The 19,743-nt window shown below is 39.6% G+C and overlaps 1 protein-coding gene across 2 annotated transcripts in view; it reads right to left on the bottom strand.

The window, feature by feature from the left end:
- TMTC2 (transmembrane O-mannosyltransferase targeting cadherins 2) overlaps nucleotides 1-19,743 on the bottom strand; it is a 391,175-nt gene that overhangs the window by 282,472 nt on the left and 88,960 nt on the right. The window lies entirely within an intron of this gene.

Below are 19,743 nucleotides of genomic sequence, written 5' to 3'. Positions count from 1 at the left end.
GCTCTTTCAAAATGGACAGAGATTCAGGTGAAATACATGGCAAGGGGATTTAGTGAATATCCAAATTACACAAAGATCTACCCCAAATATTTCTTTCCAATACAAAAGATGGCTCAAGGAGACACTATATGTTCCCAGCATGGTACTCTTCTGTCTCTTCGCAGTCATCTATCCAGGGAAAGTTTGAAAGAAAGGGTTATTTCTTATGTTAGTCACCCCTGACATGATTCGCCAACTTAACCTTACACCCCACTTTCAAAACCACTGAGCTCCAGGCAACTGGCAGGACTGACTACACACACAGAACCTACTCCTGCCTTCAACCCTTATCTATATCTAGAGACTTTAAGTTCAAAAGTAGAAAAAAAAATGTGAATAAATATTTCTGAAAATATCTAAGAGCAGTAAAACTCACCCTCTTTTCCTTGGCACGGCCTGTGGAGGTGGCGCCCATCTCCTACTCAGCATCATGGCCGGCCTCAGATCTCTGGTGAAGCCCAAGATGGTTAAAAGGAGAACCAAGAAGTTCATCTGTCCCCAGTTAGACGGACATGTCAAAATTAAGCACAAATGGCAGAAACCCAGAGGCACAGACAGTAGGGTGCACAGAAGCTTCAAGGGCCAGATCTTGGTGCCCAACACCGGTTATGGGCACAACGAGAAAACAAAACACATGCTGCCCAGTGGGCTTCTGGAAGTTCTTAGTCCACAACTTCAGGGGCTTCAAGTGCTCCTGCAGAAATTGCTCCCAATGTCTTCTCCAAGAACCACAAAGCCACTGTGGAAAGAGCAGCCCAGCTGGTCATCAGAATCACAATCCCAGTGAAGAAAATGAATATGCGCACATATCTGTGCTAATAAAACCATAAAACTACAAAAACATAAAATAAAAGCAAAAAAACTTTTTTAAAAGTAATCTGTTTCTAGCCACATCCATATCCTGTATCTTTATACTATTTCTGTGCTTTTCTTCATCCTGTGGAGCTGTCACAAAATGTCCATTTCCTCTACAGAAATCCCATCCCCTAAAATGAGCTGCAATGCAACCTTCTCATTAAACCTACGAACACCACACCAGGAGGATTTAAGCACTCACTTCTTCTGGGCAGTCGAGGAATTCTGATGCACTTATTTTCTGCCTTTTTGTAATGTTTGCCACATAACGTACTACGGATTTCTTCCCAACAAGGTTACAAGTGCATTAAAAGCAAGATTGAGGCTTTCTGTTTACCTTATAAAGTGCCTAGCATGACACTCAGTAGACTCTCAAGAAAAGTTTATCGAATTGGATTTGCAGTGTATGTGACCAGTGACTAGCTCTAATATACTCCATTTCCTACAACAGATGCTTTCACTATTTTTAAATACTAGTATATTTATAAATAAATAATTTCTGAGTTTTATCATTTCCTCTCAGGGTAGAAAGTTGATTGAGAGAACTTTTTCCATTAAAGAAAAAAATCAATGCAGAACAGATTAAAGAATGTAATAAATCTTTAAAGTGGTGGCTAATACCAAAGAGACAGAGACAGAGACAGAGAGAGAGAGAGATTATGGAAGAGTTTAAGTATAACGTGACATAATAATGGACAAAACTTTTGGCTTATGCAAACTTACACTTGAAAAAGAAGCTGATCATGGAAAACCAATACACTAAAATGTCAACAGAAGAGAAAAATCTCTTAGAAAATAAATTGAAACCTAACTCCAAATTCTGCTTAGTAAAAGGCTTATTATAATATCTAAACAAAATAGACAAGAAGAGATTATTTAAAAGTTGTAACTTTGAACTGAATTTCAGATGTAGCAAATAGCAGTGAGGAAGAACAGGGGACCAGAAAAGACCTGGTGCAAGTTTTGCCTCCAGTACTAGGAGAGGGTCTCCTCTAGAGCAGCATACAGAGGGTGACCGGTAAGTGTCTGAATGATAAATAAATGAACAAGTGGAAGAGAGACTGTATAATGCTTGATTATTAATTTATTTGATCTTTCAGTACAGTTTGCATGTCTGCACGCCAAGAGAAATAATTTCTTCCTTACCTGGCGCTGGTAAAGATCAAAAAAGATTACAAATATAAAAAAGCTTTCAAAACTACAAAGCAACTTATAAATATGTCATTCTATTGCAATTAACATTATTTTACTACATATAAAAATAAAATTATACTGACATTTTTCAAGCAAGCACTATAATGAAAAATCAGAGAAATTCTTCTTTGAAAGGAAACATGTACACTGATTGTATCACCAGCCGTGTCAGTTTTCTGAAACATTTCAAGAGAAAGTTGATGTTGCTTTTAGGAAATTTAGTAATTTCTGAGGTCTCTGGAATTTTAAGGGAATTTCGGTTCAATTTGTATTAATAGTTTCTATTGCTTTTTAATCCCCAGAGAGAGGGCCACAAACCATTTTTTAAAGATTGAATCTAGAGATGCCAACTTATATATCCAAATAAAATTTATCCAGGTTTCAAATGAGACCTGAAATCTCTTAGAGCTCATTATAAGCTAGGGCTAATAACTTTCATATAGCTACAAATATAAATTGAATAATTCTGCTTTTAATCAGCCATGTGTATTTTAAGAGTTTTTACTTTATTTTACTGACTCATATATCCACTTAAATGCTGATAATTGCTTTCTAGCCCATATCTCAAGTTAAATATACAGGTTAGGATGACTTCATCACCTATTGCACCAGTATTCTGTCTCTGATCTATTTATGCTGTCCCAGGATAAATTAATGTGGATATTTTGTATTTCGTAGTTGTTTCAGTGGAGGTGGATTTTGCCTCTTATGGGGCTGACCCACGTACCTGCATCCAAACTGGCTGCATATTCACAGGCCACATGTAATTTCTCTGATAAGATCCAAACACAGATTTATGGAATATTATTTACATCAGCTACAAAACATGCCTTGCCTCACAGATTACCATTCTGGCACATTTGGTGCATTATGTCACAGATGAAACCCACACTTTGCTATCTATTTTATCGCACAGGTAGCATTCACATATGATATGAAAAGGAAGTATTTTCCCAGCAATCAACAGTGAAGGAAACCAGTTATCCTTCTTTTTGCTCCATTATGAACAATAGAGTCGAGGGGCTTGTTCCTAACACTCCGATTGAATCTTCTCTGCCCCTCCAGTCTTCTGTCAAAGAGTTAATGGTCTGGAAACTAACAATTAAATGCACTGGGTAAACTACCAATTAAACGAACCCGTGGTGAATCCTTTTATAAAGAGAAAAATGATTTGGCAATGAATACAATCACTTCCTTTTATGTCTATTTCATAGGTTTACAAATCGTATATGGAGTGAGGTAGCACATTTGTATCCTAGAATATTTCTGAGTATTTCTGCTGATTATTGAGAATTTGAGGATCTACATTCCCTGTCCTGTTTGCTTCAATCAATCTGTCATACCAACTAAATTCCTCTTTTGAACTGAACAGGGTTCTGTGCTAGGTGCCAAAGTTATGGATAGATTTTCTAAGAGCGGATAAAACATGTACACAATCCATATGTTTGAGAATCGTGTATATACATCCATATTCTATATTCTTCTTCCCCTGGGAAATGATATAAATAGAAATGCCAAATACTATCATTTGAATATTTATTTGGCCCTTGTGGGCAAGTTAAGGAGAAATTTAACTGTAGCTGCCATGGAAAATCATCATCATAATGCCTAAGTACTTGACTTTGATAATTTTAAGTGTTACTGTACTTGTGTGGCTGATTGAGTCATTTCTTCTTTCTTTTTTTTTTTAAGATTTTATTTATTTATTCATGATAGACACAGAGAGAGAAAGAGAGGCAGAGACACAGGCAGAGAGGGAAGCAGGCTCCATGCCAGGAGCCCGATGCGGGACTTGATCCCGGGGCTCCAGAATCACACCCTGGGCCAAAGGCAGGCGCCAAACCGCTGAGCCACCCAGGCATCCCCTCATTTCTTCTTTCGTTTTAAAAACAATACTGTTGACAGAAATAGTAAAGGACACTGAATCTTCTGAATCCTTTATGAACCACTTCGGTTGCTGTGAACCAACAATTTTTAACTCAACTGTGCAAAATTAAAGACTTCCTCCCAATTCCCCTAGCTTTTCCCAGTCCCTCTACATGCCCCCACCCCTGCCCCAGACTCTGTTCACATATTATAATGGCTGAATTGTAATTTCTCTGTTTGCTCCTCTGTCTCCCCCACTAGACTACACATGCTTCAAGGATAAGAACTATATGTATCATTCATCTCTACAGTCCTCAAAGTAGCACAAAACAGACCCTCAGTAAAGGAATGGTTAATTTTCTTGATTACACATAGCATCACTGATGACAGCAATGAAAGAAAAGAGCTTAAAAAAAAAAGTAGAAAAGCAAATATACAAAAGGGTGATCGGCTGTGTTTACACAGGGTCCCTGTTAAGTTATAGATCTGGTCAACCTGATATGCAGAGGGCACTGAAGAATGCCAACTTCCGGTGTCCTCAGAGGCAGGATTTCTCATTAAAAAAAAAAAAAATGGAGTTCCACTTAAAGAAATTTCTGGAAAACGGAATAACTTACTCCTTCTGAAAATTAATACTTCAACTTAAACATGAACCTGATATTATTTGATGGGCGCCGAATGAGCCCTCACTTTGTAAACAGTCCTTTTATATCCATGAAGGGAGAATGCTGGGCAAAAGAGGAATTTAAACAAATACTTATTTAAGCACCTAGTATGTCCCAAGCAAAGCTTGCTCTTTATTATTAAACTGAAAATTTAATCATCACTGCTTCATAAGGTTCCCAGGGGCAAAGAAGTAACATCAAGATTTGTCTTTCAGAAACTTCAGTCCCAAGTAATAAAAATAACCCAAGATGTTTCAAATGAAGAAATTCTAGAAAATTTCAGGGGAAAAAGTCAATATAAGCAGCTCTCACTTTTTAGCATTTACAGACTCCTGAGCTCCATATACTTGGATGTGGAGCCCCCAGTTCTTGGGCAAAAGTGCTTTCTGAAAGGCGACCAACCTCCTTAATCTCACAGGAACATTTAATGCTGTCAACTACTGCATTCTCTCTTAAAACTCTCCCCCACACCATTCCGTGATGCTGCACTCCTCTTTCTGCTTTAAGCTTATTTTCTCTTCTGTTTCCATCCCCTCTCCTAGATCAGAAAGCTTTTAATTCTACTGTTTTCTTCAAAATAGCATCTACCCCCTGGAACTCAACTGTCTCATCTTATCTTGTCAATGAGAATGGGTCCAATTATTTGTGAGAGCAACCAAGTCTCTTTATGGTTCCACTTGCCTTGTTAGTTATAGCCAACTGGATGTCATGATGTCATAGTAGCCACTCAAACTCAACATACCCAAACCTTAACATCTTCTTCCTATATTCCTTACATGTACGAATGGTACCCAGTTTTCCCAGAAACTCTGGATCACAACACGGGGGCCATCTTTGATTCCTTCTCATATTCTAACCTGCATCAAGTCTCACAAACAGTACTTTACAGTATTTCCCACATCTTGTCATTCTCTCCACAGTCTAGTCTCCGTTAAGGACATTCTGGCCCTCGTATGTATAAGCCAGGAATACTACAAAAGCTCCTCCAAGGCTCTCCCCCATCACCAGACCATCTTCTCTAAGTATCCTACATTATCAGACTAGCCTTCCCACTGCAGAACCTGCCCAGAGTGGTTGCTCCTATTTCTTTATGTCAGGATCTACACCCCTGAGCCCGCCAATTCTAATCTACAATCCACTCTCATTCAGCTTTTCCAACATGATCTCTAAAACTTTATTCGTCAAACCAGGCACTTCACTTTTGTATATGTCATGTCTTTAAGAATTTTCTTCCTCTTCATCCTATTTTTCTTTGCTAGAATCAGTTCATCCTTCAAGGCACAAAGCTTAAGAAGTTTCCTTGAATTCCCCAACCGGGAATCAGTTCTTTTCTTTCAAATGACGTTAGTCTACTGCCTTATGTCCCTTATTACATTGGAAGCTTTCCTTATCTCCACCCCATCCATACAACCTCACACATAGGAGAGTCTTAAAAATGATGATCAAATATTTTGGAAGTTGTCAAAACCATTGCCTCCCCTTTAAAAATTCTAAAAATAAATATGGTTGATAAAAAAAAATACATAAAAGTCACAAAAATATAGCCTGGTACCCTGAACTTCCATTAACACGCCTTCTAAGCATGCCAATGTGTGTTTCTGATTTAACCCCCTCTTTGTTGTTTAAAAATGATCTACAACCAACAGGGACAGCTCTAAGCCACACACAAACACATTCCATATTTCCAAGTAAACGCTAACGGGAAAAATGTGCTTGTGTAAGATTTGGCTCTACCAGTTAAAAATCAACAAGGACAAACCCTGTTTTCTCCCTACCCCTACAAAAACTGTGGACATGACATCTTTATTATTTCATCAGTGAGAATAAATCATACATTTCCAAGTTCACAGTGTGGGAACACTACAACTACTAGAATTTCGGTGGGGAGGGGTTATTGACTAGCATTTATTACTGAGAAGCTGAAATAAACTCTGTCTATACTTTTTCCCTCCTTTTCCTCCAATAATCTGCTTTAATGACAAAAATATGAGCCCTGCTCTGAAAACACAATGAATGAAACTTGAAAGAGGAGAAAAAAAGCCTGATAGCCAGCTGGGTGCCAAGTGTGGAGATCAAGTACCCAGACACAAGAGTCGAAGGGAGCAGAAACCCTGGAAGAGTCAGGGGTTGCAAGAGACACAGGCGAGGGCCATGCAAGGCAGGGAGCCAGATGTTTCCCCAAGCTCTAGGAAATGCCTGCTTCCCGAGATCCTCAGGAGTGGCGGCCTTTTGGCCTTCTTGTTCTCCTTCATTGAGTGCACTGGGAGCACTGTTCTTAGAATTTCCGTGGTATTATCTCATTTAATCTGGAAGCAATCCTCCGTGAGGAAGATACTATTATTACCTTCAGTTTCTAGGTTAAGACACTGAGGCTAAAGAGATTAAGCCATTTGCCCAAGGTCACACACAGCTAGCAGAGCCAGGGTTTTTGTTTACTGGCTTTATGATTTATCACTGTTAATTTATTATTTATTTCTATCTATGTCTCACAAAAGGCTGGGGAACTTGACTTGGCCTGGGACTCTGTGTGCATGCAGGTGCTTGTGTAGGGGTTCAAAAGAGATTCTCTTTATGTTCTCATAAAAGCAAGAAAGCAGGACATATGAGCACAATTCACTCTCCTGAGACTATTAACCACAGCAATGGAGTTGATGGCAACCGGCAGATTCACCAGTGAGGTCAAATAGTTAGGTGCGTGCCTTCGGGCCTAGGGCTCCTAACAACTCAGGCCTAACCGCTGGCACGTGTGCTGGTGAAAACTCACCGTTGTGCTTCCTCGTGTCCATCACGGACACCAGGCCCCAACGAGCAACTCTCAGAAGTTTATCAGCAGGACTCTGGTTAAGATAACACTGTGTTGTCCCATAAGAGGTATGGAAGTGTCCCAATCCCTGGTACTTCCAAACATGACCTGCAGGAAGACAGGATCTTCATAGAGATAATCTTGACCTTGCTGGAAGACGGGATCTTTACAGAGATAATCGAGTTCTAATGAGGTCACAAGGGTAGGCCTTAATCCAATGTGACTAGTTTCCATAGCAAGAAGGGAAATTTGGACACTGTTACATACAGAAAAAGAGAATGCAATGGGAAATGAAGGCAGAGATGAAGGTGATGTTTCTAAAGCCAAGCAATGCTACAGACTGCGGGCAAAACGCCAGTGGCCAGGGTAGCGTGAACAAATCCTTCGCTCTCGGCCTTTGGAAGAAACCAGTCCTGCTGATAACCCTGATTTCAGACATCCACTTCTGAACAGGGAGACGAGACATCTCTGTGTTTTACCCCTTCCTAAGCTGGGGGTACTCCATCATGCCAGTCCTACCAAACTAACACATCTCCTTCCAAAAACTGAAAGGGCACGAGGACAGAGCAGCAGGTATTTCTATCCTATATATTTCTATTCTACTTCTGTACATATTCCCTAGAAAATGCTACTCTCATATATAAAGCTCACTTCCAAAAAAATTTTTTAAAAAAAAAAAAAAAAAAACATAATAAAGCTCACTTCCCACCTCTGGGAAAAGGCAGGGCACGGCCTTTTCCTCCCACAGTAGGAAGCCTGGAAGCAAAAGAGCTGAGCGATGCCCTAGCAAGGAAGGCCTTTCTACCAGTCTGTAATAATCTGACTTCTGGTTTGCAGGACTGAGTACATTTTTCATCACCAAGTATATTTTCCACCCGGGTTATCAAAAGTATAAGAACCCTAGGTAACTTTTAAAATTATAGAGAGCTACTACAGAGAATTCTCTGGTAGTAATTCTCCCGTGAGAATATTTGATAAACTAGAATATCAGCTAGAATGATATATAGGCTAGCAAAAGGGAATTACTTTATGTTGTAAAGGGGAGTAATGATATTTTTTTTGTTGGAGTTACAAATATAACATAGGCTTTTCTGAATGCATCAAGCAAGATAACTGCCCTTGAAAGCAAATTTTTTTCTCTGCAAATATCATCATTGCTTGAATTTGTTTCAAATGCATATTTTCTTTACCTCTGTTGTTCCTTAGTCACAATTTCTCTGAGTAGCAAGTCTTTACAACTTTGATAATAAAAATGGATCTTTTTATATTAAAAAGAACTATTTAAAAAAAACTACTCTGCCAACAAAAATGTAAAGACATCCATGGCACCTTGGTATTTAAAGCTTCATGGCATTTTATACAAATCACATGATCCCCAATTTCCACATGAGCCTAAAATGACTTAATATTTCCTGGTTCTATCTACCTAAACCCTCAAAAAGATACCATGAATATAATGAATAAATCAGCAAGCTACTGTCAGATAATTCAAAGGCTGATGAACTACAGCCTATTATCTTAGGAACTGATTTACTATATAATTCATGGAATGTGGAAAAGAGAGGCACTGAGCTGTTTTTACCCAAGCTTTTGACATGACTTTTTTGGTTTTTCTTATCTGCCTAGACCTTATTTCATACAGCAACCAATATATATGACACTTGAAGAAAACAGTTCGTGCTTCCTAAAAAGACCACAAATCAGTATACCACAGGGTCATTTCTATGAGAAATTCAGCCAATCTCTTCACTTTCACAACAACAAGGCTTATTCTTCTGAAGTACCAAGAGTGACTTTCTGATTTATTATATATAGTAGTATACGAATTGCCTTTGTAATAAAAAAAAAAGAATGAGATGATAGCCTCCTACCCTTTTATTGAAATTCTAATTAGCAATACATAACCTTACAGTAGCACTTAGGCTATATAAAATATAAGATTTCATAAAATTATTTTCCAATGATATAGAAATACCAAAATCATTTGCAGAGCATCTATAGTGTTCTAAAAATGGCAATCAGTGTTGCAGAAAACAAGGTAGGGAAAATATGAACTCTATAAAGTACGAACAGCATAATATAAACAGTTTCAGGTTTTTTTTAAGATTTTATTTATTTATTCATGATAGACATAGAGAGACAGAGAGAGAGAGAGAGAGAGAGAGAGAGAAAGGGGCAGAGACACAGGCAGAGGAAGAAGCAGGCTCCATGCAGGGAGCCCGACGTGGGACTCGATCCCGGGTCTCCAGGATCATGCCCTGGGCTGAAGGCAGGCGCTGAACTGCTGAGCCATCCAGGGACCCCCAACAGTTTCAGTTGGAAAGACAACTAAAAACCATTATTTCGGGTACTCTGTGACATAAATCATAGCAGCATGAACATTTAGCCTGGTACGACATAGACATTATCTTAAACTTATTTTTTATTATTATAGCTAATTTTTATTATGAGTTGCTTGTATCTACTCATATGATGATTTAAATAGAATTTCACGAAAGCATGAGGCAGACACTTTTTATCCCCCATTTTACAGGAGAGGAAACTATGTCTTCATGGAGTTGAACGACTTACTGAAGGTCATAGCTGGTACACCCACACTTACATCCCAGACTCCCAAGGTGACCTGCTCTTGGTCGTAGACCACTCTGCTTCTTAACAGAAGTAGTCTGGGAGGAAAGGTGCTTGGGCACAAGTTTTAACTGAGGTACAGCCAAGGAGGCTGCTGAGGAGGATACTCACAACCTCAGAAAAGGCCTCTGAAGGAAATGTGGACACTGATGGTGGGTGGCCCTTCTAGGTTTAGCAAGCCTTTGAGCAGTGGGGCACCCCTGGTGTAGCCCCAACATCAATTGGTGGAGGAAACATCCTGAGGTCAACCGAAGAGCTTCCACCACAGGACAGAAAGGCCACAAGAGCAGGACTCGCTCCATGCCTTCGAAATGTTTTCTACTTCTGGGTAACAAAAATATTTGACAATAAAACAGAACGCATATCTTTGGTTATCCTAAGTATTTGGTTACATTAACAGTGCATGTGGGAGGAGGGACTAACAGGAAAAGGAAAGAGACTAAATAAATTCAACATATATCTATACAGCCACATTTATTAAGCACCCACGAAATGCTAAATATTGTGCAAAGTGCTCTCAAATATATATACTACTAATAGAGGAGAGGTAGAGGGAAGTTTTCTCCCCAATGTTTTTTTTTGTTTTTTGGGTTTTTTTTTTGGGGGGGGGGGTGTCAGGTACCATGATGACCAGTTAACAAATAAGCACACCACAGTTCTCAGAGGTTAATCATATTTGTCAAGGTTGCATGGCTTACTAAGAGGCACAGGCTCTAAACGAGGCCTGTTTGGTGTCATCGCCCCACCGTGCCAGGCTAAAGGAAGACAACCACTGCTCAGGACACGAAAGGGTTCTGGATGGCTGTGAGATTTCAAACACCCCATCGTACTTCCCCACCCCCTTGGCTCTAACTCATGAAATGGCCATATTTTTCAAATAATGCTGCATTATTCAATAAACGGCAGTTAACATCGTCCAATTAGAGAAAGGAACAAAGAATGAAAGCTAAATCGTGTGGTTAATGCATCCTCAAAACTAAACAAGAGAGGATGCATCACCTTTCCTCACAAAAGCCACTTTGCCTTCTCAACTCAATGTATACTACTCTTTTAAAATTCTTTGCCATCTACTTTTTTAAAGCCTACTCTCCAGTGGTTGCACAGATTACAAATATAATGTCTTAAAAATTATTTTTGAAGATACACAGGATTATGCCTAACTTCAGAAAAACAGATTAAATTTACCATCTCTCTCACTTAGTACTTTATTAAATACGCTATGCAGAAAAAAAAATATATATATATATATTTTTTTGTTCCTCTAAACTCACCACCCTAACAAAGTTATTCTTAGACCAACTACTTAAATTAAAGTGCTGGAGTAGGCTAAAGTTATTTTTATCAATTCTTTTCACCAATAGATAAAGGAGGCTGTTGAGTAAGTTGAAATATGTAAAGGACCAGAAATAATTAGTTCATTATATATGTATTTATATGTGTTAGGGTAAAGCTTTCCCGGAAATTTTTTCTCTAGTAAAACCAGAAGCCAAAGGGTTCAATTTACCACCAGACCCTTCAGCTGGTGTCATTCTATTGTAAAAGTTATTTTTTTTTACAGCAAATAAAATCATTCTTCAGCCTTGTTTCAAGACACCTTAGTAACCAGCCCCATTCCCCACCTCCCACCCGCACCCCCAGCACTCAATGCCTTCATGGAAATACAGGGTTGTGGAGAATCTTGCCAGTCACCTTGGCTACACACATAGTCTCCTACAAAACACCCCCCACACACCACTAAAATCCAGCAACTCCAAAGGCCCACTGGAGGTTCTCAGCCTCATCACAGATACACATCCTGTGCGTCTTCTATGTGGTTGGCATATGTGGCTTAAGATTCTGGTGTTCAAAAAAAAAAAAAAAAAAAGATTCTGGTGTTCAGGACATATCTGGTATCCTAACACATCGTATGACCTCTGAAAGGCCCAAACTGCTGAAAATACATAAACCTAAACCCACAACGTAAGAGGGGAAAACAGGAAAAACTATCTAATCATGCTTCCAACTATAAACCTGTGAAAATCAACATTTATTTAAGGCAGCCAGTCTCTACCCCTCAGATACAAATACTAGGCTCAGGGCATCCCTGGGGGCTCAGTGGTTCAGTGCCTGCCTTCGGCCCAGGGCATGATCCTGGAGTACTGGGATCAAGTCCCACATCGGGCTCCCTGCATGGAGCCTGCTTCTCCCTCTGCCTGTGTCTCTCATGAATAAATAAATAAAATCTTAAAAAAAAAAAATACTAGGCTCATATGGCATCAGCTGTCAAGACGTGGGTGAGAGTTTTCTACAGTGTACAGAGCTTATGGAAGGAACAGGCTGCCTTCCCATATACAATCTTCTCAACTTCTTTTGGGTCAAGAGGGGCCTTAACAAGCTCTTCCACATACCCACCTACAGGCTCCTCTTTTGCATCTTCTAAAAGGTTTCTCTCAGCATCACTGCTTCCTACCTACTTGTCTCAAATGCTTACTACGAAGCAGGGACTGTTACCAGGAGGCTTCTAGGACTGGTCTCAAGGATCCTGTGACGACCAGCTCTTCCTTGGGCAGATGGAGGAACTGAAACCAAGTAGTTAAGGAACAGGCCCAAGGTCACCCACCAAGGCAGGTCTCTCTGGCTTCCCACTCAAACCTCCTAACGAGGATACTTTCAGGAGGTGGTTAAGGTAACCTGATCGAATTGGAATATCCCGTATTGCGGTCACTGGATTGTCACTTTCCTGTCTTTACAACAGAAGCCTTTACCAAAGGAAGGAGTATAAACACCTCTTGGGACGTCAGACAAAACAAAACCGCAAGCTGCTTCTAAACGTAAAATGCAAAAAGCAAAATTCACAAGAGGTGAAAGGCCTGCCACCTGCCTCTGGTAGCAACACTCTCCACCTACGCAGGGCCTGGCCTGTGCTCTCACCTCAGAGTCACTAACAATATACCCGATTTATTTCCTCCGGCAGAACCCCTTTTTGTGTGTAGGGGGTGGGGTTAGATGTCGGGGAAGGGGGGAATGGGCATCATTTATACCTCTCAAGGACAAAAGAGGGACCACAGCTCAATGACAAGCAGGCAAAAGAGTGAGGACAAAGGCCCAGGGGAGGAGTCGGAAAGAAGGGGTGCGCCCCAGGAGTCCGCACTGGCTGAACAAATTGCGGCCTGTGCCCTGTCCCACACACCGGCTGAGGCCTCTGGCCGCCCCAGGCCCAAGGCACAGGTGCCCTCTTCTCACGCGTCCCCAGACCCCGGGCCAACAACTGAATAGCCACAAGGGAGTGACTAGGGCACCCTGGAGCCCCCCAATTGTAAAGAAGGTTTTCTATCAGAGAGCTGAAAATCAAATATGTGAAGTTTACATTGTGGGGCTAAAGCAGCTGAGGCTGAACCCTTCCCTGGACGTCGGGGAGGCACACAAGTGAAGTCATTTTCCCAAGTCCCATATACAGTAGATAAGCCTATTAAGGGCATTGTAAGCTATGCTAATTGGTTCAAGGGTTATATATCTCTTTTGTCTGTTCCCACTGAGCCTTCACACACTGCAGTGAATTGGGGAGAAAGACAGTGTAATAAATCTATCTGAAACAAAACCGCGTTAGAGTTTGAAAGATGCTAATGAGCACCAGCGTTCCGCCTTGCAAAACCCCCAGCCCCAGCCCCCACACCACATTACTAACTCCCAACCCCCACCCCCACACCACATTACTAACTCCCAACCCCCATCCCCACCCCACACCACATTACTAACTCCCAACCCCCATCCCCACCCCACACCACATTACTAACTCCCAACCCCCATCCCCACACCATATTACTAACTCCCAAGTCACTTCAAACCTGGCAGAGAAAGCAGCAGAAACCTCTCAAGTCCTCAGGCTGTGAATTCCTTACTACGATTAATACTTCTGAACTGAAATCAAGTGGCGTTCCAGGTGGTGACCCTAATTTAGTCATTCGGAATGAAAGCATGTTCTTCTGCATCTAAAATACTAAGGATGAAAAAAAAAATAAAAAAATAAAAAAAAAATAAAATACTAAGGATGACTTGGACCTGTATTAGGTCATTAGAAAATGAAGTCCACATTAATTAGATCACGCTTTTTACAAGTTGTTAGTTTTAAAGTAAATCTGGGCCTAAATTTAGAATTGAGGATTTGTTTTAATGGTAAGCAATAAATAAATAAATAAATAAATAATAAATAAATAAATAAATAAATAAATGAATAAATAAATAAATAAATAAATAAATAAATAAATAAATAAAATAAATAAGTTTTACTGTTGTATTATTATCTGGGGATATAGATCAAATGCGACATATAGGGGCACTGGGGCGGCTCAGTTCGTTTAGCGACCAACTCTTAATTTCGGCTTAGGTCATGATCTCAGGATTGTGAGATCAAGCCCCACATCACATCAGGCTCTGTGCTGGGCATGGAGCCTTCTTCAGATTCTCTCTCCTTCTCCCTCCACCCCCCACCCCACTCCCATATGCCTTCACTGTCTCTATGAAATGAAATGAAATAAAATGAAATGAAATAAAATAAAATGAAATAAAATAAAAGCGACATATAGATAAAAATACACTAAATACAACACCTTTTACAAGGGCTAATTATTATTTTGAGGGCTTAAAAACCTAAGACCTAAAAGGTGAAAGAGAGGGCATCCTGATAAAGAAAGTAACGTTCCATTGCTGCATCACAATAGTTAGGTTTGTGTAAATAACTAGGTAGTAAGGAAACGGTGGAAACTACCCAGAATAATAACTATATCGCTATTGTGTAATTAAACACTGAATTTTGCCTGTATCCGTTCTATCAAAAGGAATCCTGTTAAAGGTAACGGTACAAACACTTCAAGAAATCACAAAAGAATTATAATGACTGTACAACATAGACTAATTTTATTTGGCAAAAATTAACTTTGTAAAAAAAAATTAACTTTGTTTTGTAGTCTGATTTAGATACTCAGCACATTTCAACTTATCATAATTAAAGCACAAATTGTACATATACTGTGAGGGATAAGCACTCTGTATTTAGAAAATCAAAGGTGGGCATGGTTATAATCATCTCCTGACGTATCATGTGAAAAGACCATGTAAGAGTAACACTGAGGAAAGAAGTGGGGGAGAGAGAAAGATTGCTTAATGGGTACTGGGGGTGTTGAAATGTTTGGGTACTAGATAGAGGTGGTGATTGCTCAATATTGTGAATGTACTAAAAGCCACTAAATCGTATACTTGCAAATGGTTAATTGTATGTACTGTGAATTTCACCTCAAAAAAATTATATTGAACCTTCCCTGAGAACGCATGATAGGGGCTTTAAACAGAATATGTTGTTCAGTCTCACAATGACGCTACAGTATCATTATCACTATTTTTAGATCAGAAAAAACAGGCTCAAAGTGGACACACATCCAGTAAATGACAGTAGACAGATTTTTAAATCAAGCCCGTTCATATTCATTCCGCTACGCCTTGCATCTGCGCCTCTCGCATCTGTGGGAATTCACCATACATGGGGTAGGGGATGGAAAGAACATTCTCCATCCGTCAGAAGAGCTCAGCAAAGTACAGGGCATGGGAGTATGTGTCAGGTGCTGAAAATGACAAGAAGTCTAGAACAGTGACAGTTGGGCATGTGGGTGATGAAGATAAATCCTGGGGCATGAGCTACCGAGGCATGAGCCGGTCAAAGGCCCTTCATGCCTGGGAAGGAGGGTAGACTCTGACCCACTGCCCACACAGTGGGCTCATACTGTAGGGGGGATCAGAATCACTGCAAGGCTTCACAGAACAGAGACTTCTGATTCATTTGGTCTAAGGTGGGGTCTGAGAATCTGCATTTCTAACAAGTTCCTAGGGATGTCAGTGTTCCTGGTCCAGAGACTAATTTAAGAACCTCTGGCCTATCGAATAATCACAGGTTTTTAAACAGGACAGCGATCTGATCTTACAAATATATGCACAACATTCTATTTAAGATTATTGGCAGAGAACAGACGAGTGGTTACTGCAGGGTCCGAAGTGAAAAACAATGAAAATCAGCTAGGATGACCACAGAAGGGTCTGGAGACAAAGATGCTCATGATGTACGGTTATGTTAGCAAAGAATAAAACACCCTAGCAACATGGCAAGTTAAAAAGCTCAAGAATTGGAATTTCATAATACAGGAACAAACTTTTTTTATTGAAATGATTAATTCATGTAGAAAGACTAGTCAGAGGCACACTTTCTAGCATTAAGTTACAAAGCAAATGATTAAGGCAGGCACCTTAGTTGGTACTGATATAAGAATCAGATAGAAGAATATCTGATCTAAGAATCCAGCACACTGCTAACACAAGTGGGAGCTATGCTCCTTATCATAAGAAAAGTGGCAAAAAGCTTTTCTTTCTGAGAAATACCAACTTAGAAGGGAAGAATTTAGTAACTTCATGCAGGATAACTTCCAGGTTGTGGCTTCTCTCTATAGCAGAGGCATATGTCTCCTCTTAAAAGCGCTTTCTCATTAGAAAAATCTAATGGTGTGTTAGCTTCTCTCACTGAATGATGCTAAATCTGGGAAAGAAGAACACCATACTATTGAAGTTTAAAACATAAATTCTTAAAAAAAAAAAAAAAAAAAAACATAAATTCTTGAGTAGGCTTCTCTCACCAGGACACAAGCGAAACATATTCATAAGATGACTTGTTTATTGGGCTAGACTTACAGTCTTCAGAGAGGAGCATCTGGCCCCGTAAGACAGAAACCCAGAGATGATACCCATGTCATTTGATTGGCACGGATGGGCTCATTTGACCCGCCCTCCTAACCAGGGGTTAAGTAGACCCTTAGTACCCTAGTACCACTACATTTTGCTTAAAATGTATTACGAAGAAGGGCAAAAGGCAGAGAGGGAAGGAAAAGAGCGGATTTTTTTTTTGAACACACGGGAGTCCAGAGATCTACCTCTCACCAGCAAAGTCAGCATCCCCCCTTCCCAAGCAATTCACAAGAGGAAAAAAAAAAAAGTGCTATCCAATGGCAGTTCCAAACCAAACCAAACTACCGATACTAGAGAAATTTCACAACCTGAGTCTCTCAAATAGGAACAGTACACTACAGTCAGAGAAAAGCAACTCCCACTGGCCAAACCCATCCCTGTACAATTTTGACAAAGCCCTGGGCTCAGCATCAGAAAGCATGGGACTCCGGACTTGACAACATGGCCTTGGGGAGTTGACTCTTCTCTGAGCAGGTTCTTCCTCCATAAAATGTAGGATAATATTAATAAGACTTTCCTTGCCCGCTCCACAGGTTAAATGAGAAAAGCAAATGCAATAGAATGTAGAAGGTATCACACACTCTTATTCTTTGCATTCCTAGCATGATCTTAGAATAGACTCAAGGTTACATTCAAAGAAGGGAAGATGAATCAAATGCCCATCAGTCAAGATTCTTTTTGTAGTATTAACAGCACAAATCTCCTTAGATCTCCTGGCTTCATTTGTCACTGTTGTGTCTCCAGAGGTGATCAAGAACATGAGTCCTTTGCATATCCCAGTAGAGAGCCTGGCTCAGTAGATATTTCTACATGATTTTAAATGAGACATGGCATTGTACTTCACGCCAATATTGTTCACACTAAGCAGAAGGACAAACTTTGTTTAATGAATCTGTGTTACTCATGTTACTAATGCCATTAATTCATAATAGGCTTATTTATTTATAGTCTATGTACCTGTTTATTTATTTTAAGTGTATCTTGACCATTATAGTGCACTTAAACCTGCTCCTCTCCCTCTCCCCCTTCTAGAATTCAGCATACCCACAAGTATAGCTGACAGGTGGCAGTTCATCTTTTTTCCCTGACACGGTTTTGGACAATCCTGATTGCTCAGCAAAGCCCCACTTCCTACACCTGCTATTCATTAGATCTGAAAACCCATTTCACTTTGTTTATCCCATATTTCAGTGGCTGGTTTCAAAAAGACAAAAGGAATCAATCTGGATATCTTAGGAAGCCGTCTGGCAAAAGGAACCTCTTCATCACCTGGAAGGAGTACCTCCTTAGTGAGTTACCTCCTTAGGTAATAGAGGGAAAGCCAGGCTTTCCTGTAAAAGTCCATTCAGAACTCCTGGTTCAGAAAATGAAAGAGAAAAGCTGCTGGGGTTCAGAACTTCAGAGGACTAGGAAAAGGAGACACAGAAGAGGCCAAGAACTCAAGCGCAGTTAAGTGCTTATGGGGCGTGCAACAAGACGTTAGGGACATAATTATAAAATAATTTCCCAGAGACACTAAAGTGCCTACTGGAAAAGATGGGGGACATTAGTTCTTGAACATGGGAAGGGTCTGAGAGGGCAAGCATTGAAAGCAAAGTAAGCTAGTGACCTTTTTTGCTCATCACACTGGGAAGACAGCAACTAAACAAATCACTGAAATGGTAAAGAGACACATGTAAAATACAAAGGAGCTTGTAGGACAGGGGACTGACAGTGGGGTGGGGAGGCAGGGCCACAAAGGGGAAAGGAGACACATTCACAAGCCCAGCACTAACAAGCCCCTACCCAAGCAACCCTGCTATACACATTTCTGCTGTTCCTAGCCTACCAAATATCGCTTAAAAAAAAAATCAGGTAACCATCATAATTGAGCCCTTGGCAAATATGTGTCATCTAAGCTCAATTTTGCCTATAGATACAGGTAGTGCAATGATGGAAAAATTTTGAATATTTCCATTGAATCTGTGGGAAAATGCTTATTTCCCTTATTCCAAGTATCTATATAAAGGGTCAGAAGAAGTACTGTCAATGTCATTTCTTTACTTGAATAATATTGCTATAATAAACTCTCCCCAAAATAAAAAGCACTTTACCCAAAATGCATGTTTCCAAAATGTTACATAAGAATAGAATTTTTTTTAAATCAAGTCATATTTAAAATATAGAAACATCTGACTTTTTTTAAATTTACTTTATGGAAATCCATGAGACACTTTTTGTAAAGAAACCATTGAAATGCTATTGGGACACTGGAAAACCTATTCTTATCTCACACCAAAATGTCATTTTGGAAGGCACATATTACTTTCTTAAAATAGGACACACACTATCGGGATGGAGTGAGGAAAGAAAAGTTTAGTCCACTGTTGGTCCAAGGACATTTAATTTCCAATATCTGTTTTTAATCACCTAAGAGAACTATATAAATACAAATCTGTGTTGATATGATAAAATGAATTAGGTCAAAGATAATTGTAAGGGATAAAGACTGCAAGAAGCAAACCTAGTAAGCAACAGTCTGGGAAGATTTAGCAAATACTAACAAACACTACAGGGAAAAGTGTAAATTCATTTACATATAGATGGGTTCTGTATTATTTGAACCCTTTAAGAGTAAAAATCTAAAACATCATCATTATAAACAATTCCTTAATAGTATCTCGTTTCCAATTCAGGAACAGTTAAAATACAAACAAGCTACTACATTTAAGATGGCAGTTTACCACAGAAAATAAGTTCCAATGACATTTTGTAAATAATACCCCTTAGCCATGTCATTCTACTCACACCATGTAAAAAATACAGAAATACAGAAAATGATAAAAACTGCTTACCTAAATGGTAGTGAAAATATAAACATGAAAAAGATTTTTACCAGTTTTCATTGGGTATGATCATTAAAATGTAAAAGCCCCACTGCCCAACTGAAAC

Source organism: Nyctereutes procyonoides, unplaced genomic scaffold, assembly GCF_905146905.1.
Source record: "Nyctereutes procyonoides isolate TBG_1078 unplaced genomic scaffold, NYPRO_anot_genome, whole genome shotgun sequence".
NCBI lineage: Eukaryota > Metazoa > Chordata > Mammalia > Carnivora > Canidae > Nyctereutes > Nyctereutes procyonoides.
This window is presented reverse-complemented; position numbering and strand designations above follow the sequence as displayed.